The 26,641-nt window shown below is 38.8% G+C and overlaps 1 long non-coding RNA gene across 1 annotated transcript; it reads right to left on the bottom strand.

Annotated features, from left to right (window-relative positions):
* Window positions 1-523: 523 nt before the first annotated feature.
* Window positions 524-26,294, bottom strand: LOC129058325 (uncharacterized). Its single transcript, XR_008523427.2, has 4 exons — window positions 26,224-26,294; window positions 20,400-20,456; window positions 17,225-17,285; window positions 524-1,324 (listed from the first exon to the last, which is right to left on the bottom strand). It is a non-coding gene; the product is annotated as an uncharacterized LOC129058325 (long non-coding RNA).
* Window positions 26,295-26,641: the final 347 nt, after the last annotated feature.

Here is a 26,641-nt window from a genome sequence, read left to right as displayed (position 1 = left end):
GAACTTCCTCGAGATGGCAGTATTCTGGATAAGCCACTACACAGGGACAGGTACTTAGCAACAGTCTCCACCAGCGAACAAACACTAACCGCCATGAGCTTGTGACCAATGAACCTTACCAAAAAGCAACTCACATGGACTTCTCTTTGTCTTTAAAAGCTTCCCCTTTGCCCCTACCCCCTTGGATGTGCCTATGATCTGTCATAGCACGCATATCCTGTATTGCCATCCCCTGCTGTTGCCAAATAAACACATTTGTTCTGGAGAGCCCATCTCTCTGAGTTTCTCCTTAGGCGGACCCATGTCAGTTTCCTGAAGTTAATGACCAACAGCATGTAGCTCGTTTAGGGATCTGCACTCAATTTGTACACACGAAAGAAAGGATGTGTAGCAAGAAAAATCCTCACAGATCCTCATGTTAGGCCATGTTAAGTTCAGACCAAGTTACCTTCCAGAAAGCGAAGGTACTCTCAGACCAATGGACCCTAAAACCAACTTCAAAACTTTGAACTGTTTTGTAAACCCCTTGGAGCTTGTTCTCTCCCACCTGGACATGATTTGGAGTTTGTTTTGTTGGTCCTTGGATTTTGGCTTCTGCTTTGATTCCAGATCCACCTTTCCTCCAGCCCTCTGCCTCTTTCTTTTTTCTCAAAATCTCTTAATTGGCTGAGGTCAGCCCTTAGTGTCCGGTTTTGTGCCTCAGCTATACACTTTGTTCCTCTTCAATTTTATACTGTAAAAGCCTTCAATTTTGTACTCTGAAAACTTTCCCGTTCATAACTCTAGGGAGAAAATGCAATATCCCTGGGGCGGAGAGCCTGTTGTAGCTTCTAGCATCTCCTGGAGACCTGCTACAGGTTTGTGGCAGGTGGGGGCTATTGCTTTTGGGCTCCTGTCAACAGTATTTTTCAGGAAACTGGGCACTCCAGTTGGTGTTAACTATTTGGGCTATTAGAAAAAAAGCAGAAAGCAGAATACATGTACCCTGGGAAAAGTACTTTGAAAGGCACTTGAAAACACCTGAGTTCTGTGTCGAGGTGTGTGATACAAATTGCTCGATTATCATAAAGGGTGAATGTGACAAAAAATTAAGTGGGACCAACATCTGGCCATTCCCATGTATGGAATTAATGAGGTTTAAAGGCCCTTTTGATCATCAAATATCTCCCCAAGTGGCCTGTCATTTCATCTGAAAACTTTCATTTTCCTGTCCAGAAGGCCTCCGTTCAAACACAACCATCTTTTTTGGAAGGTACACATACAAATTAATCATCATCAATGTATTAGATGGAGCAAGTGATTCTGTGTCGCAGCAGAACGGGCTCTGAAAAACAAAACATGGAAAAAGAACATTTTAAGCACAGAGTGAGTTGAGAATGTTTTGGAGCTATGCTGTTTAAAATGATGGACACTAACCCTACGTGGCTATTTAATCTTAAATTCAAATTTAAATTAATTAAAATAAAATAATTTAGTTCCTCAGTCACATCAGCTACACTTCAAGGGCTCAGTAGCCACATGTGGCTAGTGGCTGACATACTGGAGAGTACAGATACAGAACATTTCTGAATGTGCTGAAAGTTGATTGCACAGCTCTGGTCTAGAGTGTAGGGGACTTAATGAGGAGAGCTTTTCTGAATAGATTGTTTCTATGTTGTACTTGAAATTCAGAGAACAGCCAAGAAAGTACTAGAAAAAAGGTGGGTGGGGGAGGGGAAGAGCTCCAATAGCGAAATAGGATCACACAAAATAAGGGTGCTAGGGAGACCAAAGGCAAACATTGCCTATTTCACAATGTGTTCTGCTGACATATTCTATGAGGAAAAGGCAGAATTTCCCAGCAAGTTATGCCTGGGTTCAAATCCTGGTTTTGCCAAATATTAGCTGGGTGATTGTAAGCAAGGCGTTTAACTCTTTTTAGTTTTTCCTCATGTGTAAAATAGAGATTTTGATTCCTACCCTGCACCACTGTCATGAGGATTAAAGAAAATATATACAAATCTGGTATATCGTAGCTCCCCAATGAATTGGAGCCCATTACCCTGCTTTGAACCACTGACTGTCACTCACATCTTTGTATCTGTCTACACGTCCAGCACATAGTAGGCATTTCATAAATAGTTGTTGGATTTCATTAAACTTGAGGACATTGACCTTTCCTCTCTCTCTCTCTCTCTCTCTCTCTCTCTGTCTCTCTGCCCTCTCCTTCCCTTCTCTCTCCCTCTTTCTCTTTTCTCGTTTTCCTTCTTTTGAGACAGGGTCTTGCAGTGTTGCTCAGGTTGGAGAGAAGTGGTGCAATCGTAGCTCACTGCAACTTCGAACTCCTGGGCTCAAGAAATCCTCCCACCTCATCCTCCTGAGTAGCTAGAGCTGTTCCAGCAGGTAGTCCGGCAGACATGAGCAGGACAGAAAGGCCCCCACCTCACCCCACTGGAATATCAGGCAACCATCAGGTGATGGTCAGGTGGTTGTTAAACTCTCTCTAGAATAATAATTGGTTGTAGGTGGTGCCGGGAAAAGGCAGTCTCCCAATAGATAGAAACACCTGAAGTTGGTGATTAGTAGCTTCCCAGTAAGATCTCAGGAGTTGGGCCAGTGGGCTCAAGCACTAAGGGGCATTCTTCCCTTACCAGCAAAGTATTCCTAGAGGAAGGTTGTATACCAGTTAAACTCTGCTATTTTGCCTCTTAGTTGTCTGATATTCCTTATGGGGGACGGGGCTTTCCTGCCCTGCTCATGTCTACCTAACTTACCGTAACAGGACTACGGGTGTATACCACCATATCCGGTTAATTTTTTAAATTTTTATTTTTAGTAGAGACAAGATCCCACTGTGTTGCCCAGGCTAGCCTTTCTTTTTTTAAGCTCTCATCTTCACTATAAATGAAGACCCAGTGAAAGAAAGATGCTGTGCAAATGCCAGTGTTATTGGTATTGCAAAAGTAATTAATATGAAGTAGGATCAGAAGACAACAGTCCCTTGGAAGCTAATCCTTTTAAGTTAATGGAATTTAAATATTATAATTCATGAAATAGCACTTAAGTAGTACTGCTTGGACAGTTACTGCTTGTTAGCTGTATTTACTGAATTTAAAAAATTACACCCTTCACAGAATTGCTTGAGGGCACAAGTACAAAGAATTAATATATTAATTATCATAAGTGAACCATTAAACAGCAACAATAATTAACAGCTTAAGTTAATATCTTTAAAAAACCCACACAAACCAGTGGTCTTAGTGCTCTCCTACTGGGAAAAGTAGGTTGGAGGAAGAGCCGAATGGTGGAATATCGGATGTGAATGTGTAATCATGCGAGTTCATCTAGTCCCTCCTACTGCCTTCATATTGAACCACTGTGGACAAATAAGTCCTCACTGTAAAGCTCTTAATAAGACATTTAATAATCTTTCCCTGATGCCATGGTTAATACTGCATGTCAACTTGATTGAAGGATACAAAGTACTGATCCTGGGTGTGTCTGTGAAGTTGTTGCCAAAGGAGATTAACATTTGAGTCAGTGGGCTGGGAAAGGCAGACACACCCTTAATCTGGGTGAGCACCATCTAATCAGCTGCCAGCGCAGCTAGAATATAAAGCAGGCAGGAAAACGTGAAAAGACTAGATGGGCCCAGCCTCCCAGCCTACATCTTTCTCCCGTGCTGGACCCTTCCTGCCCTTGAACATCAGACTCCAGGTTCTTCAGTTTGGGGACTTGGATTGGCTTTCCTTGCTCCTCAGCTTGTAGATAGCCTCTTGTGGGACCTTGTGATCACGTGAGTTAATACTTACTTTGTGTGAGTTAATACTACTCCACTATATATATATAATATATATTATATATAATATACTCTATTATATATACTCTCTATATATTATATAGATATAGATATCTAATAGGAGATATATATATATAATATACATATATAATATACTCTATTAATAGAGTATATTAATAGGAGAGATCTATATATATATATCTCTCCTATTAATTCTGTCCCTCTAGAGAACGCTGACTAATACTCTAGGACTGCATTTATTATTGAGACTTCTTTTTCTTTGTATCGTCAGTGTGTATTTTTTCATAGATATCTAACCTGTCAAATGAGATGTTTGAAACTTTCAGAGGGGAGGTATTAAATGTGGGCTCCAAGGAGTCCAGAACCACTCAGCAACTTGGGGAACAGAAAGAAGGTAGGATGTGTGAGCAAGAACAGATGCGATTTACTCTCTTACCAAACCTAACACTCCCCTCCCAACCTTGATTAAGCTAGCATAACACAAATTTTATATATTTAATTGTCTTGCTTTAATTAGGTTTGAAGAAGAGTTTCCAACAACTTAATATCTTTTTTATATCTTGTATCTTCTTTTTTATATCTTGGTAAATTATTTTGAAAATCACCTAATTTGATCTTTCTAAATTTCCTGTTCACTTAAGTCCTTAGTTCTGAACCCTCACTGACAAATTATATCCACGCATATTCTGATTCATTAAATTTGTGGGGGACCCTAACATTTAAAAAAATCTCCCTAGAGGATCTCAACTTGCAGCCAGGGTTCAGATGTATTGTTTAATCCAACTGTACTGATTTCCTTTCAGGTAGAAATGGGTAGGAGAAGCATTTCGTTTTTTTTTTTTTTTTCTGCCAGAGGACAGTTTTCCCAAGAAAATTTGTGTTTATAGAGCTTATTTTATTCTTTCTTTCCATATTCCTACATAAATCAACATTCCCATCTTGACATCCCTCAAGTAATAGCTGCTATGACTCTCAAACCATTGACTTTATCATTTAATTTCATGAATTTCTATCTGTTATTAAGAAGAGATGGGTTTCATTTAATTAAGATTATGTCTTTTGGCCAGGCGTGGTGGCTCACGCCTATAATCCCACCACTTTGGGAGGCCAAGGCAGGTGGATCACCTGAGGTCAGGAGTTCAAGACCAGGCTGGCCAACATGGCAAAACCCCGTCTGTACTAAAAAAAAAAAAAAAAAAAATTAGCTGGGTGTGGTGGCATGCACCCATAATCCCAGCTACTTGGGAGGTTGAGGCAGGAGAATTGCTTGAACCTGGGAGGCAGAGGTTGCAGTGAGCCGAGATTGCACCATTGCACTCTTGCCTGGGTGAGGGAGAGAGTCTCTGTCTCAAAAAAAAAAAAAAAAAAAAAGACGGTGTCTTTTAGTAAATCTATAAGTGTCCACCAACAAATGTTAGTGTTGAGATTGTTATACAATGTTAGAGTATATTTTTGCCTTACATGTGTTTGTTTTGTTTGTTTGTTTGGTGTGTGTGTGTTTTGAGACAGGGTCTTGCTCTGTCATCCAGGCTGGAGTGCAGTGGCACAATCACTGCTCACTGCAGCCTTTGCCTCCTGGGCTCACGTGATCCTCCCACCTCAGCCTCCCAAATAGCTGGGACCAGAGGTGCGTGCCACCACGCCTGGCTAATTTTTGTATTTTTGTAGAGACAGGGTTTCACCATGTTGCTCAGGCTGGTCTCAAACTCCTCGGCTCAAGTGATCCTCCTGCCTCAGCCTCCCCAAGTGCTGGGATTACAGGAATGAGCCACCATGCCCAGCCAATGTGTTATTATTATTATTTTTTAATAACAAAAATGTATTATTATTATTGTGTCTTGCACACAGTAGGCTCACACTGAATGATTAATGTCACAATAAGAATCCAGAAATAATTCTACTTATCTGTTGCAAAATGTGTAAACATTCAGCTGCTACCATGTACCATGTACTCTGAGCTGAGTGTTTTCCATTAGTGTAGGACCAGGATTAGCTAACAAGGGCAGCATTCCAGGGTTTTTTTTCTTGCCACCACTTTTGTGTTCCAGTTAAGTGGCAACAAATTTGGTAAACAGGCAACAGGTGAACTAGAGAACTGGTATGATTTTCTGTTCTGAACAGCTAGATATAGCACTGGTATGAGTGACTGAGTCAGTAGGAATAGAATCTGATTCCCTTCCTCCCTTTCTCCCTTTCTTCCTTCCCTCCCTCCCATTTCTGAAAATCCAAGGAAGCAGAAAAATATAGAAAATGATATTGCAAATACCCATATATCTGTCACCTAACTTTAAGTCTTACCATTTTTTGATATTTCATCCAATACTTATTAATATGGTTTGGCTCTGTGTCTCCACCCAAATCTCATCTCAAATTGTAATCTCTATGTATCAAGGGAGGGACCTAGTGGGAGGTGACTGGATCATGGGGACAGTTTCCCTGGTTTCCCCCATGCTGTTCTCGTGATAGTGAGGGAGTTCTCACGAGATCTGATGGTTTTAAAAGTGGCAGTTTCCACTGAGTGCTCTCTCTCTCCTGCCACTACGTAAGACCTGCCTTGCTTTCCCTTTGTCTTCCTCTATGATTGTAAGTTTCCTCAGCTCTCCCCAGCCATGTGGAACTGAGAGTCAATTAAACCTCATTTCTTTATAAATTATCCCGTCTCAGTTATAGCAGTGTGAAAATGGACTAATACACTTAGTTTAAGAAACAGAAATTCACAATTAGAATTGAAGCTACCTTTATAACGACACTGCCCTTAACTCATACTCTTTCCCAGACTTTGCTACACATTAGAATCACTTGGAGAAATTTAAAACTCCTATTTCCCAGGTTTCATCTCCTACCAATTAAACTGGAATGTCTGGGAGAGGCAGCCGTTAGTATTTTGTAAGCTCTCCAGGTAATTATTACATGTGAAAAGCTTGGAAAATACTGTCCTATTCCCCACTCCAAAAGTAACTTCCATCCAATATTTGATGTTTATATTTTTACTACATATGTGTATTTATAAACAAAATACAGTTTTGCATGTTTTAAAATACACAAGTTGTATAATTTTGTACTCTATAATGTGCTTTTTATACTCAACTTACCTTTTCTTGGTTTATCAATATTTATGCATGTAGTTATAACTTATTCATTTTAACTGCTATGAAGCACTCAACTTTTAAATAAACCATGTTATTTGTCCACCTTCCTATTGGCAGATGTTAACAATATGACTTTGTGTTTATGTATTTTGTTCATTTATTCATTTATTTAGGTCTTTTATATATCTTCGTAAAGATCTTGCACATCTTGTGTTGGCATAATTCCTCAATATCTGGAGTTTTTCTGCTATTGCGCATGGTATCCTTCAATTACATATTTGTCACTGGTCCATACGAATAAAATCAGTTTTAGTGAGTTGATTGTGGGTCCAGCAACTTTGCTGAATTTTCTTATTAGCTTAAAGAGATTTGGTGTATATTCTCAGTTTTCATTTGGAGACAATCATATTACCTGTAGTGATAGTTTTCTTTTTTTCTGAGCTTTATAAATTTAGTACCTTTCTTTTATCTTATTGTACTGTTTAGAATCTCCAGCATAATGTTTTGTAAAATCTGTGATAAAAGAAACCCTAAGATTCTTTCTAACTACAAAGGGAATGCTTCTAATGTTTTACTTTTAAGAATTATGTCTGCTATGAGTTTTTTGTGAGTTCCTATTTTATATATCCTTTATCAGGTTTAGAAAGTTTTCTTCTTATTTTGCTAAGACTTTTTATCATTAAAAGATGCCGAATTTTATCATATGCTCTTTTCTTCATCTACTAGAAGATTATATGGTTTTTTTCTTTTAATCTGCTAAGAGGATACATTTATATGACTATACCCTGTTTTAAATAATATTATATGAAAGTAATACATACACACACATAGTTTTAAGAATCAAATTGTACCACTACCATTATAATGGAAAGCACTTGATACCTGGCTCATCATCCAATATCTGAGGCAATCATTTCCAATTGTTTTATGTATTTCTTCTGGTATTTTCCTTCCTATTCAAATAATAACAAATATATACTGACTCATTTTTATTCTGAAGTCTATTTTGCTTAAAATTAATAAAGATACTCCAGTTTTTTAAATTAGCGTTAACATGTTATATATTTCTCTATCTCTACTTTCAATTTATCTGGGTTTTTATATTTGAAGTGAGTTTCTTGCTGCAATATATAATTGGATCTTTTAAAACCCACTTTGACAATCTTTGTCTTTTAGCTGCTGTATTTAGATAATTACATCTAAATATCAACTTATTGATGTTGCTGAATTAATATTTATCGTGTTTATAACTTTTCTATCTGTTGCATTTATACTTTCTTTTTTCCTCTTCCATTTCTGCCTTCTTTGCTTCTAATTGAGCATTTTATATTATTTCAAATTTTTCCTCTTCTCTTAGAATATCAATTACACTTTTTTTACACAACTTTTTTAGTAGTTTCCTTTGAGTTTGTTATATACACCTACAACTAATCCAAGTCTACTTTCAAATAGCCTTATTCTACTTTAAGGGTAGTGCAAGGACCTTACAAGAGAATATTTTAAATTCCTTTCTCCTGTGACTTAAGATATTGCTGTCACTGATTTCACTCACTGATTTCACTTTTTTTTTTTTTTTTTTTTTTTTTTGAGATGGAGTCTTGCTCTGTTGCCCAGGCTGGAGTGCAGTGGCACGACCTTGGCTCAGTGCAAGCTCCACCTCCCGGATTCATGCCATTCTCCTGCCTCAGCCTCCCGAGTAGCTGGGACCACAGGTGCCCACCACCACGCCTGGCTAATTTTTTGTATTTTTAGTAGAGACGGGGTTTCACCGGTTAGCCAGTATGGTCTCGATCTCCTGACCTTGTGATCTGCCTGTCTCGGCCTCCCAAAGTGCTGGGATTACAGGTGCAAGCCACCGCGCCTGGCCTGATTTCACTTATTGATATGCTATGATTACCCAATAAATTGGTATAATTATTGTTTGAAATTATCTCTTAGATCACCTGATAAATTGGTATGGTTTATGGTTTACTTTCATCTATTCTTTCTCTGATGATTTTCTTTCTAAAGATCTAAATTTCTAACATGTATTATTTTTCTTCTGCCTGAAGAATATTTGAACATTTCTTGCAAAACAGATGATGACTTCCTTCAGTTTTTGTTTAAGCAATCTTTTTTTCATTTTCAGTTTTGAAGGATAATTTTGCTGCATATAGAATGCTGGGATGGCAGGGTTATTTTCCAGCATTTTAAGTCTTTTACTCCACTCTCTTATGCTTGCATGGTGTGCAATCAGAATATTTTTTATAACTATTATTCTTCGTGTTCTATAGATAAGATTTTTCCCCTGTTTTTTTTTCAATATTTTTCTTTTTGGTTTTGGTTTTATACAATTTGAATATGATATGCTTAGTCCATTTTTGGTGTTCACTTGGTGTTTCTTGAGCATTCAGAATTTGTGGTTTGGCGTCTGTCATTATTTTTGAGAAAATGTCAGCCATTATTACTCCAAGTATTTTTTTCTACTTTACTATCTTCTTTTTCTTCTTCTAGTATTTCAGTTACACACGTTATGCCTTTTGCAATTGTTCTACAATTTTTTTGAATGTTCTGTTCTCCTTTTTAAATTATCTTTTCTCAGAAACCATTGTACCAACAGGATACCTTCACTCATGTTTATCACAGTACTATTGACAATACCAAAATGGAATTGGCCTTAGTGGCCATTAGAAGATGATTGGATAAAGAAAATGTGGTGTGTGTATACACACACACACACACACACACACACACACACTATATAACTATATATGACAGAATACTATGCAGCCATAAAAAAGAAGGAAAGGTCTTTTGCAGCAACATGGATGGAATTGGAGGCCATCATTTTAAGTGCAACAACTGAGAAACAGAAATACCACCTCTTCTCACTTACAAGTGGGAGCTAAATAGTATGTGCACATGGACATGGAGTATAGAATAACAGACAGTAAAGACTTGGAAAAGTGGGGAAAATTGGAAGGGGGTGGATAATAAAGTTACTTTGGGTGATGGATACACTAAAAGCTTTGACTTCATCACTATGCGATATACCCATGTAACAAAATTACATGTCTACCCTGTAAATTCATATAAGAAAAAAAGAAAAAAAGGCAAATGTGAGCACAATTTCTTTAAAAAATACATACATTCTCTTTTCTCATTGCATTGTAGTTTTAGAAGTTTCTGTTGACCTATATTAAGGCTCTCTAATTTTTTCCTTATCTGTGCAACATCTACTGTTGAGCAAATTAAAGGTATTCTTGATTTTGGTTACCAAGTTTTTGATTTCTAATATTTCCTTTTAGTTCTTTCACGGAATTTCCATGTCTCTGCTTACATTTGCCCTCTGTTTTTTCACAGTGACAGTAGATACTCTTTACATTGGAGCCTTTACCATTTTAATCATGGTTATTTAAATTCTGTCTTATAATTTCAACGTTTTCATATCTGAATTGGACTTTGATGATTGCTTTATTTCTTCAGATTGTATTTTTGTTTCCCATTTGGTATGCTTTGTAATCTTTTGTTAAAAGCTGAAAATGTTGTGTCAGGTAATATGGATTGAGGTAAACAGGACTGTATGAGGATCTGGCTAGGAATTTACCTGTGCTATGGCCTAAATGTTTGTGTTCTCCCCAAATGTTGAATCCTAATCCCTAGTGCAATAGTATTAAGAGATGGGGCTTTTAGGAAGTGATTAGGTCTTGAGCACGGAACTCTCATGAATGGGATTAGTGCCCTTATAAAAGAGGCCCAATGGAGCTCATTTATCCCTTCTGCTATGTGAAGACGCAGTGAAAAGGCACCATCTTCAAAGCAAAAATGGTTGATACCCAAGCTCTTGCCAGATGCTGAATGGTGAACTCCAGCCTCCAAAACTGTGAACAAAAAAATTTCCTTTGTGTATGTTACCCAGTCTAAGGTATTTTGTTATAGTAGCCTGAACAGATTAAGACAGATTGTGTTTAATGTTTTCTGCAGCTATAGGTGCCAGAGGCTTCAAATTCGTCTAGTGTCCTTGCTTTGTGTCCACTCGTGACTTTGGGCTTTCATTACCCTCAGTCTGTGTATTGCAGCTCCTTTAGCTGTATCCGGTGTTATTCTGGAGCCCCGATAGTGTGGCACTAAGATGTATGGGAGGGAAAATGTTCTATAATCTTCCAATTAAATTAAATCTCAGTCCATTATTGAGTCTATGTTTCAAGTCTTTTACCTTCAGAAATATTTCTCCAATAGTATAGCTTCCCCTGTCCTGCCCCCAGCACCAGTCTCCAACTCTTTTCCTAGCTGCGGTGTTCCCAATCTACTTCCTTAAACCCTGACTTCTATTCTCCCTCCCCACGCCCCAAGCCCCTTTACAGAAAACAAGAAGATTAAAGGGAGCTAGAGTTGGAGAAATGTACTTTCTCTATCTGGGATAAGGCTCTGGTAAAGTCTTTTCCCCAGGAGATCTCTGGGTGTATTTCACAATGATCTCCTGGCCCACCCCGTACCCTCGTCCCAGCCAGAGTCAGAGTCATCAGGGAATCTCTCTTAGATCTTCACCAGGAGAATCTGGTAGAGACCCTGGAGGTAATGACCCTGAAAAATGTGCCCCACCTGGGCCCCAAGACTATGTCTTCCAGGAGTTTCTGAACCTCAGGTTATTCCACACTCAGCTTCCAGCAATTCATTAAAATTACCATTTAAGTGTTCCTAATGGCAGCTTCTATTTCAGGTAATTGGATCTCAGCTGAGACTCTATGGGTGCACCTGCCTCTCCAGATTTCAGGGTAGTGGTTTACTCTGCAAACTCAGCTCTATAGTGAGTCCAAGAAAAGTCATTGATTTTCAGTTTGTCCAGCTTCAATTTGTTGTAAGGGCAGTAGCAACAACTTCTAAGCTCTTTACATGTTAGAGAGGAAACACAAAGTCTTGACTCCAGACTTTTACAGTCCATTTCAAGAATCCTGGATTCATGTGGAAGAGAAATGGACACAGTTTTAGTCCTCCCTGCCTCATTATGTAAGTCCCAGTTCCTGTTCCTATATGGGGTTAACACCCAAGCCCCTAGGTAGTGGAAGCAGGCACCATCCTATCTCCACAGCTGCCACAGCATCATCTCATGCATTTTCTACTCTGGTTTCCAGTTTCCTTTTTGTTTTTGGCCTTTGGGAATTTTCTTTACTTTCTACTATTCTCAAATGAAAATGTATAAGGATGTGAATTTATGTTCTCTTGGCATTTCTTGGTAGATGGACAATTTTCAGATTAGTCTACAACATTGCTAAAACTAGCCTCTTACCAATTTTTCTATTCAAATATTTGGTGAGCTGGTGGGTGCTGTGATTCCTGAAATCCCACTGGCCCAGGCAAAGCCCTAGGCAGGGAATTGGGACTCCCTGGTACTGCTTGCTGTTCTGCCCCTGATTACCTGACTACCGTGTCATGGTGCTTGGAGAAGCCTCTCAGCACAGTCAAGTCCTGGGCCCAGTGCAAAAGCAGCAATGCTATGGTATTCACAGCAGATTTGCCTGAGCCCAGAGGATGCTGTCTACCCAGCTTCTCCTGCATGTGATCCTGATAATACTTATCTTCTTGAGTACCACAACTCTCCACTTCTGGATTTCTTTGGAGTGTGGCCCTGTTGCACTTGCCTGACGCATCCTAAGCAACACTGAGCAAGATTTTGACAGATTCAGATCAGCTTTTCCATCTCTTCCTCCCCTCTGCCTTATCCCAAGACTTCAGTTTATGACTTCTCCTCTAGAGAAGGGATTTTGCAAATCCCATCTCCTTTTTGGTGATACAGCTTGCTCTTTTTCAATATATAGCTTTGACCCAGGGACGTATTGCAGCCAAATCTGCGCAATTACTTGGAAGAACTGGGATACCCAAGTGATCAATCTTTGGGACTTAATTTGAGTAGGCGCCCCAAGCCTTGTGGGGGAGGGGAGGTGCATGTGAACAAGAATTAAAGGATTTTGTCAAATATTCTAGTTTAGTTACTGAAAAAAGGAATGGATGAGTATGACTCAGCAACTCCCAAGAAAGAAACCCTATTGTGTTGGAGTATAGAAGCCTTAGTATCTGAGTATTTAAAAGAAGCACTTTAAGTATCTCCTTTTTCTTGAGATAAGAATATTAAAACCTTAATTTCTGGGCTTCAGGTCAAGCTCCCTTAACAAGCACTGTGGGTGGGATGTTTTCTGGTTCCTCTCAAGGAGCTGCTCATCAAACAGACTGTTGAAACTGAGCCAGCAGGTAGAGGCTGCAGAGAACAAGCTAAGGTCACCCAAGCAAGAGGTTGGTTAATTCAATTATAAATCAAACTGCAAAAGGACAGTAATTTGCTGTAAGTTCTTGAGATGCTCATAATGAAGAATGCTTTTTCCCTTAGAAGGACTTAAGCTCGCCGGCTTTAAATAAATCCTACAAAACTCAAGTCCATAGGTGCATATTTCTGTGTAAACATTGTGGAGTAGTTAGTGATTAAAAGAGATGTAATCTCTTAGTAGGGAAAAGAGGAGGAAATTAAAAAATGGTGCCATATCCCATGTAGGTTTACAATGGTGTTGATATAGGTGATCTTAATTCTCAGGCAGAAACTTTCAAGATTTCATCTATTATTAACTGAGACACAGTCAAAGACCTTGCAAAAATGTTAAAACCCCCATTTTGGAACTAACAGGCTCCTCTATATTCCCTGTTTTCAGGGGCGCCTCAGGATTTCCCCCTTTATAGCTACCTTACTGGCTTTATTAGACCATATAATTCCTGGTTGTCATTTCAGCATCAGATGGACCTCACCTCCCTCAGGAATCTTTCCTGATTTCTTTCCCTACTCCTATTGCCCACTTCAAGGCCCCTGCTCTGGAGCTTCCACACTATCTCTCAGTGATTCACTATTATTTAAAATCACATCCTTGAATGCCAGTCTCCCTTCAAGGTTGTGAGCCACTACAGGGCTCTGTCTTCATACAATATTTTCTTCTGTCACTCAGTACCCAGCACATACAAAATTGTTTGGTTTATTTTTTAATGTAAACTTTTAAGTTAACATTACCCAATGTAGAAAATTACACAAGTCATATATGTACAGCTCAGTTGATTTCTGACAGTAAACACACCCATGTAACCAGCACTCTGGATCAAAGAATGGAACATTTACAGAGCCCTGGAAGCACCCCTTATGTTTCCTTTCAATGCCTCTCACTTGCTCGAAGCTAACACCTATCTTGATTCCTAATGCCATACATTCATTTTGCCTATTTTTGAGCTTTATGTAAATGGAATAATACAATTTGCATCCTTTTGTGTTTCCTTGTTTCATAAGCCATTATGTTTGTAAGATTCATCTAAGTATTTTTGGGTGTATGGCTGTAGTTTATTCTCCTAGCTTGATCACTTTCTATTATATAAATGCACCATAATTTATCCAGTCAATTGTTCTTGGACTTCTAAGTTTTTAGTTTGGGACTATTATAAATAGTGTTAATAGTGTTGCTATAAACATTCTTACACAAGTTGTTAAAAGATAAATTTAGACACATTAAAATTTTGAAGGGTTTATTTCAGCAGACAATTCATGAATTGGGCAGCATTAGAACACCAGCAGTTGGGCTCTACTCACAGGACATGAGGGGAAAACTTTTATAAGGTGTTCTTGGAAGCAAGACCAAGAAAATATATTTGACTGGTTAAAGTGGAAAGTCCTTAGTTAGAGGTTAGTTTGGTGGTTTCTGATTAGTTACGTTTCATTTTACTGTTTTCATTGAGTTGGGCTTTTGCTTGCTTATGTAAAAGACCCAAGGCACTTGAGCCAATTCAGCCTAAGGGCCTTCCATCAGTTTTTCTTAACAATGTATTTTGGTGCACATATATTTGCATTTCTAAGGCAAAAACTGATAAATAATAGGTTTCACATATTTTCAGCTTTCATAGAAATCACCAGTTTTCCAAAGTAGGTTGCACCAATTTTTATCCCTAGCAGTTCAACAAATGTGTTTTGAATAAATTAATACATGAGCAAAGGAATTAAGAGTATTTCCTCCCTAAGCTTGACTCTTAAGGGTGACACAATCTCTATAGCTACCTTGAAAAGAAAAAGTCTTCTGTTCTTTCCTTCTTTTTAATTTCCTTCTTATATCTGTTAATGAGTGACTTAAACTAGGGCTAAATGGAAATGTCTATAAATGTTACATATGAGAAAATTCCCAAGTCATTGAAATAACCTATAATGTGGATATTTCCTTTCCTGTCTTTATTTTGTAATTGCTGAACACCATTCTGGGAACAACTAGCTTTGCTGAAATATCAGGTTGTGAATAATTCTGAAAGTATATTTAATTTTTCAGACAAATGTGAATAATATATATCTTCCTTTGTGGGATTACTTGGTCTCTCATCTTGCTGTAAACATATCCTAATCAAAAGTAATTGTGAATTTAAACAATGGAGACCAATTAAAGTGCAGTTACCATTTGTTATGTCAGTTCACCAGTGTAAATGCCCCTCTGTGATGGGATTTTACTTTCATCTAGGCAGCCACATTACATTATCTGATCTGAGCATCATTGTATCTCAGCAGGTGAGAATTGAGTCAAGAGGAAAAAACTGAGTGCTGCTAAGAGGTAAGGTATCTTATTCAGGAAACATCACTGTTCTCTGAGGATTGATATTTAACTGGCTTTCCTGCTTGAATGTCTATGTAATTTGCTGGAGGGCAGCTTACATTTGAGGATAGAATCAACACAGGATGGACTTTCTCAGTTCAGTGCAATTTTACTTATTCATAGGGTCTCATCTTCCATGCATATCAGGGGAACCAATTGAGTAGCCTCCTGTGCTGGCCGTATGTTGGGACTTACCAAGTACAGTCACGTGTTGCTTAAAGCTAAAAGGTATAGCCTATTGGTCCTAGACTACAAACCTGTATGGCATGTTACTGTACTGAATACTATAGGCAACTAAAACACAACGGTAAGTATTTATGTCTGTAAACATATCTAAACATAGAAAAGGTGCAATAAAAATATGCTATAAAGATTTCAAATGGGCTGGGCGCGATGGCTCGCACCTGTAATCCCAGTACTTTGGGAGGCCGAGGCAGGTGGATCACCTGAGGTCAGGAGTTTGAGGCCAGCCTGGCCAACATGGTGAAACCCTATCTCTACTAAAAATACAAAAATTAGCCAGGCGTGGTGGCAGGCGCCTGTAATCCCAGTTGCTCAAGAGGCCGAGTCAGGAGAATCTCCTGAACCCGGGATGCGGAGGTAGCAGTGAGATGAGATTGCGCCATTACACTCCAGCCTGGGCAACAAGAGTGAAACTCTGTCTCAAAAAATAAAATAAAATAAAGATTGAAAGTGGTACACCTCTATAGGGCACTTACCATAAATGGAACTTGCAAGACTGGAAGTTGCTCTGGGTGAGTCAGTGAATGACTGATGAGTGAATGTGAAGGCCTAAGACATGATTATACACTGCTGTACACTTTATCAGCACTATACACTTAGGCTACACTAAATTTATAATAAAAATTCTTTCTTCAATAATAAAATGAGCTTACTCTAACTTCTTAACATTATAAACGTTTCAATTTTTTAAAACTTGACTCTTTTGTAATAACACAGCTTAAAGCATAAACACTTTGTACAGCTGTACAAATATATTTTCTTTATAGCCTTATTATGTAAGCTTTTTTCTATTTTTAAATTTTTTACCTTTTAAACTTTTTTGTTAAAAACTGAGACACAAACACACACACTAGCCTTGACCTACACAGGGACAGGATCTCCAATATCATGGTCTTCTGCCTCCACATCTTGTCCCACTGGAAGGTCTTCAGGGGCAGTAACACACATGGAACTGTCATCTCCTATGATAACAATGCCTTCTTCTAGAATACCTCCTGAAGGATGTGCCTGAGGCTGTTTTACAGTTAACATTTTTTTTTTTTTTTTTTGAGACAGAGTTTCACTCTCATTGCCCAGGGTGGAGTGTGATGGCGCGATCTTGGCTCACCGCAACCTCCGCCTCCCGGGTTCAAGTGATTCTCCTGACTCAGCCTCCCGAGTACTGGGATTACAGGCATGCGCCACCACGCCTGACTAATTTTATATTTTTAATAGAGATTGGGTTTCTTCATGTTGGACAGGCTGGTCTTGAACTCCCGACCTCAGTTGATCCTCCTGCCTCGGCCTTCCAAAGTGCTGGGATTACAGGCATGAGCGACTGCGCCTGGCTACAGTTAACTTTTTTAAAATAAGTAGCTGGGCACAGTGGTGCGTGCCTGTCCCAGCTACTCAGAAAGGTGAGGCAGGAGGATTGCTTGAGTCCAGGAGTTCAAGGCTGTTGTTGGCTATGATCTTACCTGTGAATAGCCACTCCACTCTAGCCACTGCACTCCAGACAACGTAGTGAGACCCCCATCTCTAAAAAACAACAAAAAAAGCAAAAGTACACTTTAAAGTAACAATAAAAAGTTTAGCACGGTAAATACATACACCAGTAACATAGCTATTTATTATCTAGTATTATATACTGTACATAATTGTATGTGCTATTTGTACAGTAGGTTTGTTATAAACAAACACCAGCATTACCACAAACACATGAGTAATGTGTTGCGCTATGACATTACAATGGCTACCACATCACTAGATGATAGAAAATTTTCAGCTCCATTATAAACTTATAAGACCATCATTGTATATGTGGTCCATTGTTGACCAAAACATTTTTATTTGGTGCATGACTGTAATTGTGTTGCTACTACTATAACAGTAATGAGAAAAACCTGTTAGCCCTGCCTCATTTCACTGTCTCTGTAGCTCAGATCCACAGCCTTGCCTGAAAACCTAGTGAAAGTGGGACTGACAAAAGCTCGTGATTTACTTTCAAAGATTAGAGGAAATGTAGTGGTTACATGTGAAGGTTTTAAATCATTGGGCTTTCCTGCCTCAAATGTCCTTAAAACATAGGTCCCCAGCACTTTGGGAGGCCGAGGCAGGCGGATCACCTGAGATCAGGAGTTCGAGGCCAGCCTGGCCAACGTGGTGATTATAGATCCATGGTCCCTACTAAAAATACAAAAATTAGCCAAGCGTGGTGGTGGGCGCCAGTAATCCCAGCTACTCGGGAGGCTGAGGCAGGAGAATCACTTCAACATAGGAGGCAGAGGTTACAGTGAGCTGAGATCATGCCACTGCACTCCAGCCTGAGTGACAGAGCAAGATTCTGTCTAAATAATAATAATGATAATAATAATAATAATAATAAATAGGCCCACTCAGGGGCAGGGCAATGGTGTGCCTTTGCCTACTGACATCAATAGTAAAATACTCCATTTCTGAATTGTGGTCTCTAGCACAAGTAGTTCCTGTAAATGGTGAGATGCAAACTAAATTAAGCAGGCCAGAGAGTTTCAGTGTCTTTAAATTGGATCTTTGTGGATTAATAGAATTGAATTCAACTGACACTTATTAAAAAGGCACTGTGGAAGAGACAAATAAAAAATTTCTGACTCCATCAAACTTTTAATCTCATACTATATTGACATGAAATAGGCACCCTGATCCCTACTGGGTCTGTGCCTGTCTTCTCTGGGAAGTAAGGCTTTTCTACCCCTATGATAGGTCCAGTCAAAAGGACTTCAGGACCTGTAATCATGGCCCCTTGGATTAAGACATCCAGGTAAAGAAGAGATATCAAAGAATATCTTTTAGTCCCTAGGGAAAGTAGCCTGATATGGATAAATTAAAGGTGATTTTCCCTTTCTGAACATAAGGTTGCCATTAGTGAAGCATCTGGAAAGAAAAGCTTTTTTCTCTATTCTCTTGGGTTCAGAAACTGGGTGCCTAAATACTTAACTACCAAAAGACATGTTAATACGAGAAAAAGCACACAATTTGTATTAATATTTTATGGGCACAGGAGGTAAAGAAAATAAGTAAAGCTCGGAGAAGTGGTTTGACCAGGAAGCTTGTATTCCTTTCTTGACAAAAGAGAGTTTGGGCTTCAAGGGATGGTAAACTGCGGGGAAGTGACTAGGAAATATATGGGGGAACTGACAGAACATAAGAGCTATTTTAGTAAGGTCTGTTTATGCAAACTCATCTTGGTATTGACGCCCCATTTTTGATGACAAGATTCCCTTTTCTCTTCCTGGTACAGGGTGGTGGGTGCAGGGTCAGGGTACCTTCCTCAATGGGAAATTTACGCCTTGCCCTTAGTCACATAAGGGAAGGGCAGAGAACTTGTCCTAGCATCCGCTGATTCTCAGTTGTCTTCAGCTCAAAATAATCCTAATGCTAAAGAGGCTTCCTTTGAGAAAGCACATTCTGATTCCTTTCAGAAGGAGGCACATTGGTGCCATGTGTGGAACTATAGTGAGTAGCTTCCTGGTTCATCTCTGGGATATCTTGCGTTAAATCTTCCCTGGTGGCAGCAAAATAGAGAATGTGGAACCCTGAGAAGCACAGACTTTGGGACCATATGCAAACCTTCTCAGATGAGTGGGAGAAGGTCCTTTGAAGCCTAACAGAGGGAAGAAGCAGCTCCAGAAACAGAAGGTAGGATTGGAGCAGTTGTGAACTGATGCAAGGAGGTGCCAGAGATGGAGTCACCAGGAACAGCAGAGCCTGGAGATGATCTGAGCAGTGGCTGGAAGACACCCTGCTGGACCAGGCCTCCAAAATTCCCAAAGATAGCGGGAGGAGATAAGGAGGTGGTGGTTGTTGTTTTTTCATGAGAACATTTTCTCAGAACGAGAAAGAGGGAAATTTAACACAGTTGAAACCCCCGGAAAACTGGGTGAGGATTTAAGCCAGGTAGTGTATGAAGCAAGATCCAACCTTGGATTTATATCAGCAACTGGATCCTTAGAAACTGGGTCAGATATAATGATATGACATAATATAACCATGTCCTTCCATGGGTATTCAGAAACTGAAAGCAATCTCCCCTTTAACTGGGGCAATGAAGATGGGAAGAAAAGGTGATCATTCCATGTAACGTGACTACTCAACAGGCAACTTCCTTATCAAGTTCCTTCTGACATTGGGTAGAATGGAAGGAGATGGTGAAAATGTGTAGCTGATTCTCAAATAACAAAATGTGAAGATAGAGAATAGTCATGATCATTACTGGTTGCTTTTTTCTCCCTTCTCACATCTCTAAGACCAAAGAAATGATCACTTGATCAGCCTATTTGGGTAGAAAACGAAAAATATCTGAGGGTTTGAATGAGAAGACCTAGGCTGAAGAATATTCTGGCTATGCCATTTATTAGTTATATGACTTGGGGCAATACATTCAACCCTTTTGATTTTAGAGAAAATAATATCTATCTCACACACCAATTGAAACAAAGAGTTTATGTGAAGGTGCTTTGTACAAAAGTTGCCAAATGCATACAAATAAAAGTAAGATAGTATATGAACAATTCAAACTAAAAAATACAATGATTACCACTTCAAACCCTTAAGATGGCTATAAAAAAGACATAGTAAGTGTCGGTGATGATGTAGAGAAGCTGAAATACTTACACACTGCTGATGGGAGTGTAAATATTATAGCCACTTCGGAAGACAGTCTGGCAGTTTCTGAAAATATTAAATATAGATTTACCATTTGATCCAGCAAGTCCACTCCTAGGTATATGCCCAAGAGAAATAAACACATATGTCCACACAAAAGCTTGTACATGCATGAATAACATAACAGCATTATTCACAATAATAAAAGGTGAAAACAACCCAAATGTCCATCAACTGATGCATGAATACACAGAAGCAGTACATCTGTACAATGGAATATTGCTTAGAAATAAAAAGTAATAAAGTACTGATACCTGCTACAACACGAACAAACCTTGAAAACATTATGCTAAGTGAAAGAAGCCAGTCACAAAAGATCACATATTGTATGATTCCATTTACATGTAATGTCTAGAATAGAAGAATTTAGAGAGAAAGAAAGTAGGTTAGTGGTTGCCTGGGGCTGGGAGCTGGGTGGGGAGAAATGAAGAGCGACTGGTAATGGGAATGGGGTTTATTTTGGGGGGAATATAAATGTTCTGAAATTGACTCTGGTGATGGCTGCAAAACTCTGAATATACTACAAGCCACTTAACTGTACACATAAAGAAACTTCAGTGAATTCTAACTTCCTCTGTGAGCAAAACCAGTGCAACACTAAATTTATCAGTAAGAAAAAGAGAATTCAAAATAATATACTTAAATAGACATATTTGGGTATATTTTATACTGTTTTCATATTGATAAATTTTTTATTTCTGTATTTATATAGACATGACATTTCTGGGGCTGACAGATTGTTAGTTACTCACAGCAACAATCTCCTCAGCTCCCCTTTTTCCCTATTCTTCCCCTTGGAGTGATGTGACCAGAGCTGGAGGCCACTCTACATGTAATGGGGTTGGTACTGTTGTGAGGAAGCCCCAAAAATATGAACCTGGGAGCTTGTATAAAATTTCCCCTTCTGAGGATGAGAAGCAAACTGAATCTCCCTAATGTAAACAAATTCTCCTTGAGAAAAAAAAGAGGATTCTGGGTTGCTACTCTTTGAAATATAAATACATGTCTCCATGGGGAAAGAAGACACAACCATCTCTGAGTTTACAACCTCTGGAATGTCTCAAAGGCTTTGGGTCTCACCCCCCACTTGAAATGAAAACACAAACCTCCTGGAAGGAAAATCTTTTATCATCTAGTCAGTCATCATTTCACTTCCAAGACCTGTCTTTCAACCGGGTCCCAGTAAAATTTGCTTGGAAAGCTCAGCTCTAACCATGCAGAAATATGCAAGTATTCACTTTCTGACACACATTGGAAACATCGCTTTTACTCAAATACTTGTTTAAAAGGAACATCGATAGTGTATTCTTTCTAAATCAAAGTATCATTTTGAAAAACATTTGTCTATTTAGATCAGAGTCAGAGATACCAAAATATCACCATATTATATTTTGTGGGAAGTTTATGAATTTTTAAATCATCTTGATGTCTTCATTTATTCATTTGCCATTCCTGTAACTTTCACTCTACCTCACAGGGCTGTGTAGAGGCTGTGGAAGAGGGGCCGTATATTTAGTATTCAGTGCTCCTGAAAATAGGCATCTGACTGGTATGTAATAAAATACCCTCAGTCCTCTAATAACTGAAAGTTGAGATTGCCTTTCATGGCAGATTGTGTTTTCCAGAACTGTCTGCAATAATATTTCCAGTCCCATATTCTCCTTCAGAACCTGGCCACATCCGCATCAAGAAGCAGAGCCTACTCACCCTCTTTTTGAACCTAGCTAGGACTTTGTGTTTGTCTTGACAATTAGAGTATGGTGGAAGTTATGCTTTGAGACTTCGGAGGCTAGAGAATGAATGGTAATAGAGCTTCAGCCGGGCTCTCTCTCACTTAGGAAACAAGCCTTTGGAGCCCTGGGCCATCCGTAAGATGTTCAGCTACCCTGCTGTTGCTATGCTGAAGAGACCACACAGAGACAAAGAAGCATTCCTATGGTCCCTAGAAGTTCCAAACTCCAGCTGTTTGAGTGGTCCCAGCCCACATGCCAGCCACGTGAGCATCAAGCATTCAGAATATTTGAGTGTCAACCATTGTCTGACAGCAAGTGTGTGAGACACTCTGAGTGAATACCGTCTAACTGAGCCCAGGCAACTTCCCAAACTTGTGGGAGTTAATAATAAAATGATTGGTGGTATTTTACACCACCAAGTTTGGGAGTGGTTTGTTATGGGGCAATAGGCAACCAAAACACTCTTTGATTGTTAAACTAGCAAAAGCAATCCATGAAAGGATGAGATTATCCATAGAAGTAACATCAGATAATATCTATAAGTGTGCATTGGAGGGGACTTCAGAACACCAAATTCAATAAAGGCAAAATCTCAGGGAGGAAGGAACAGAAGTGACTGTCATCATGAAAGCTGATTCTCTCAATGGTAATGTACCAGATCTGCAGAAAGACTAAAGAGTGAGGAACATGAAATCTACATAAAAGAGAGTTACCAACAGGATTATATTGGTTTCTATCCCACATTGTTTAATAAAGAAAGACATTGAATCTGGTGAATTATAGGAACAGGAATGATTTGTGGAACTTTTACTATGACCTGGGTTGTGTGTCCTCTAACACTAACTTTTCTCCTTTATTCTGACCCCCTGCCCACCGAGGAAGCTGATTAATGCTGGGCTCCCATTTAGACCTGCCCACAAGGAAAAAATGTGATGATCACATCAGCGCACTGTACTGTGGCAGTTATCGTTCTGTTGAGTGATACATTGTACATTGGGTTTATACATCAGTGCCTTCCAAGATTCATTAACGTAAATCAGTCTCCTGTAACCTTATCATCTCAGAGTGCATTGATAAAAATTGAGTTTCTAGGTGTGCACATCTGACAAGTGGAAAGGCACCCTGATAACTCCTGAAAGGCTTTGTCACTCTGGCGTCCGAGTTGGCATCACACACAGCCCTAATTATTCAACTTACATCTGATTAACAGAATTGCTATTTGTAATGATTATTACTGTTTAGCAACATTCTACACAAGACATTTTACTTCATTAAATTAAAATATTGAATTTATAGAATCAATGAAAGTTTTGGACCCTTACATTGACAAGATCCTAATCTTGGTTCTATAATAAATGAAACTTTCTAATTTATTTTTGTTTTTCTATACTTTTGTCACCTTAGTCAATGGTAACAACACCAACAACAACAACTAACATTAATGTCACTGAGTGCTAGACACACTGTTCATGAGGATGTTTTTAAAATGTTTAATCAATATATAACAATATCATCAGTGATTTTTTAAAATGTCAGGTTATTAAGCTATAATTTACGTGGAGTAAAATGCACCCTTTTAAGTGTACAGTTCTATGAGTTTTGATGAATATGTGCCGTCATGTAACTAGTACCCAATCAAAATACAGAATATTTTCGTCACTCCGAAAAGTTTACTTGTACCCCTTTGTGGTCAGTCTCCTACCTCCACCCCTAGACTCTGGCAACCACTGAACTGTTTTTGGTCCTTCTAGTTTTACCTTTTCCAGAATGCCATATAAGTAGAATCCTAAAATATGTAACCTTTTGAGCCTGGCTTCTTTCACTGAGCATAATGCTTTTGAAGTTCATTGATGTTGTTGCGTCTATTGGTTGTTTGTTCGTTTTTATTGCTGAGAGGTATTCCATAGTATAGATACATCACATTTTGCTTGGTCATTCAACAGTTGATGAACATTTGGGTTATTTCCAGTTCTTGGCAATAATAAATAAAACTGCTAAAAAATTGTGTACAGGTTTTTGGGTGGCATATGCCTTCATTTCTCTTGGGTAAATACTCCCAAGAGAAATGGATAAATACTCCTAAATATTTACCCAAGAGAAATGGGTAAATATTTACTCATTTCCTAAGTATTTACCCAAAGAGAAATGGGTATTTACCTAAGAAAAATGAATTGTCAGACTGTGTGACAGAGCTTGAAATCTGTCTATCTGTCATCTATCTATCTATCTATCTCTCTATCTATCTGTCATCTCTATCATCTATCTGTCTGTCTGTCTGTCTATCTATCTATCTATCTATCTCTCTATCTATCATCTTTAAATAGAGATGAGGGTCTCACTATGTTACCTAGGCTGGTCTTGAACTCCTGGGCTCAAGCGATCCTCCTGCCTTGGCCTCCCAAAGTGCTGGGATTATAGGCATGAACCACCATACCCAGCCAAAGAGCTTTAAATATATTATGTTACTTAATTCTCACCAGCAGTCATCTGTGGAAAACATACTACTGTTAGTTTTTTTTTTTTTTTTTTTTTTTTTCAGGAATCAAATCTAAGACTTACAGAGGTTAGGTATGCCTAAAATTACACGGCTAGTGCAGATAAACCCAGGCTGTTTTTTTTCTTTTTTTTTTTTTGAAAAGGAGTCTTACTCTGTTGCCCAGGCTAGAGTGCAGGGGCACGATCTTGGCTCACTGCAAGCTCCGCCTCCCAAGTTCACGCCATTCTCCTGCCTCAGCCTCCCGAGTAGCTGAGACTACCAGCACCCACCACCACGCCTGGCTAATTTTTTGTATTTTTAGTAGAGACGGGGTTTCACCGTGTTAGCCAGGATGGTCTCGATCTGCTGACCTCATGATCCGCCCACCTCGGCCTACCAAAGTGCTGGGATTACAGGCGTGAGCCACCAGGCCTGGCCCAGGCTGTTTTACCATAGAGAAGGAGGCCTTAAGTGTTACTTCTTCTGTAGCTACTACTAGCTTTACCCAGGTAATGGCTAACCACCACGAAAATAAAAGTAAAAAGTATAGCCTCATCACCCCTGTGATCAAATGTGGTAGACTTAGCTTCAGATGGAGAAATGAAAAGATTTGAGTATAACATGAAAAGCCTATATAGAATCAATATGGAAAAAGTGATGTGGATCACAAAGTGACAAATATATGGAGATGAAAGTCAATTCAAAGCTCAATTCAAAGACGTGTCCTGACCTTTACCTTTTTATCCAGTTCAAATAGTATAGGATTGTGCCAAGCTGTAGCATTAAAATAGAGCTCTGGTCAATGTTTTCTTATAAGGCTTCTCTGCTGTTGACACTTACTAAATATGTTAGCATCAAACACAAGCATAAACAGTAAATCCCCTTAAAACATACACAAACATTTGTGAATTTCTAACATTCCTTTGTCACAAAAATAATAGTAATAACTTGAGTATAAGAATAATTTACATCTTTAATAGCTGCATTTTCTATTCAAATAATCTATTGCCTTGGATTCCAAAATCATATTTGTGATATGAACAAAAGAGAAATTATAGTAAGATTAACCTCTAAAAATGTATTGTGAAGATTATGCAGCTCTTCTGTAGAATTGGAAATAATGGAAAATTGACAGTGAAATATAAAAGTAGATCATGAATAGTTAATACCCAATTTTTCCATGATGAAGGAATTAAAATAACGACTAAGTAGTCACCACAGTGACAATTTAAGACAAATTTGTCATCTCCCAGTGCCTAGCACAAGGTCTTGCATTTATTATGAGCTGAATAAACATTTGCTGGTCTAAATTTAATCTTTCCAGGATGAATGTTTATAGGCATAGTGAGGTAATAGTGCAACTATTCTGTATAAAGTCTACAGGTTTGGTATGAATAAAGGCAATACATGTTTGTCTTACTAACAAAACAAAATGGAATACAAGTGTTTTAAGTATGGTAACCAGCTTCCCCAAAGAAGTTAAAACTGAGAGTGATTGTTGACGGTTGTGACTGATGCTTGTTCTTGCCCCAAATGTTTCGGCACTAGTGCATTCTTTACTCACAGGATTTAGGTTCTGAGGAAAACCCTCATATGGCTTTCTGAGGATCACACACAGGAGACTTTAGCAGAACTAAAGCAAATGCAAAAGAATCCAGAATCTGGAATCTTCTGCCTGTGATGCCACAGGTGACATTCTCCCACTCTGGGATGAAATAGACAGTTTCTCCCCTGCTTCTCCTGAAACCAGTACATTGGCTCAAGCTGTAGGCTCTGCCTGCAGGATGCACCAGCTCCTGTTTGAATTAAATACAGTGACTTGAAGAAGGAAGAACTCTATAGAGTCTACTCTGGCAAGACCGGGAACAGAGGCAACAGGACATTCAGCTTCCAGAAACTGCAGTGGTGCAGTTCCATTGGTTTCTGGCCTCTACAGCCTGTATTCTTAGCAGTTTATGCTCCAATTTCTATGCACATTGTTA

The sequence above is a fragment of the Pongo abelii genome, chromosome 2 (genome assembly GCF_028885655.2).
Source record: "Pongo abelii isolate AG06213 chromosome 2, NHGRI_mPonAbe1-v2.0_pri, whole genome shotgun sequence".
Taxonomy (NCBI): domain Eukaryota; kingdom Metazoa; phylum Chordata; class Mammalia; order Primates; family Hominidae; genus Pongo; species Pongo abelii.
This window is presented reverse-complemented; position numbering and strand designations above follow the sequence as displayed.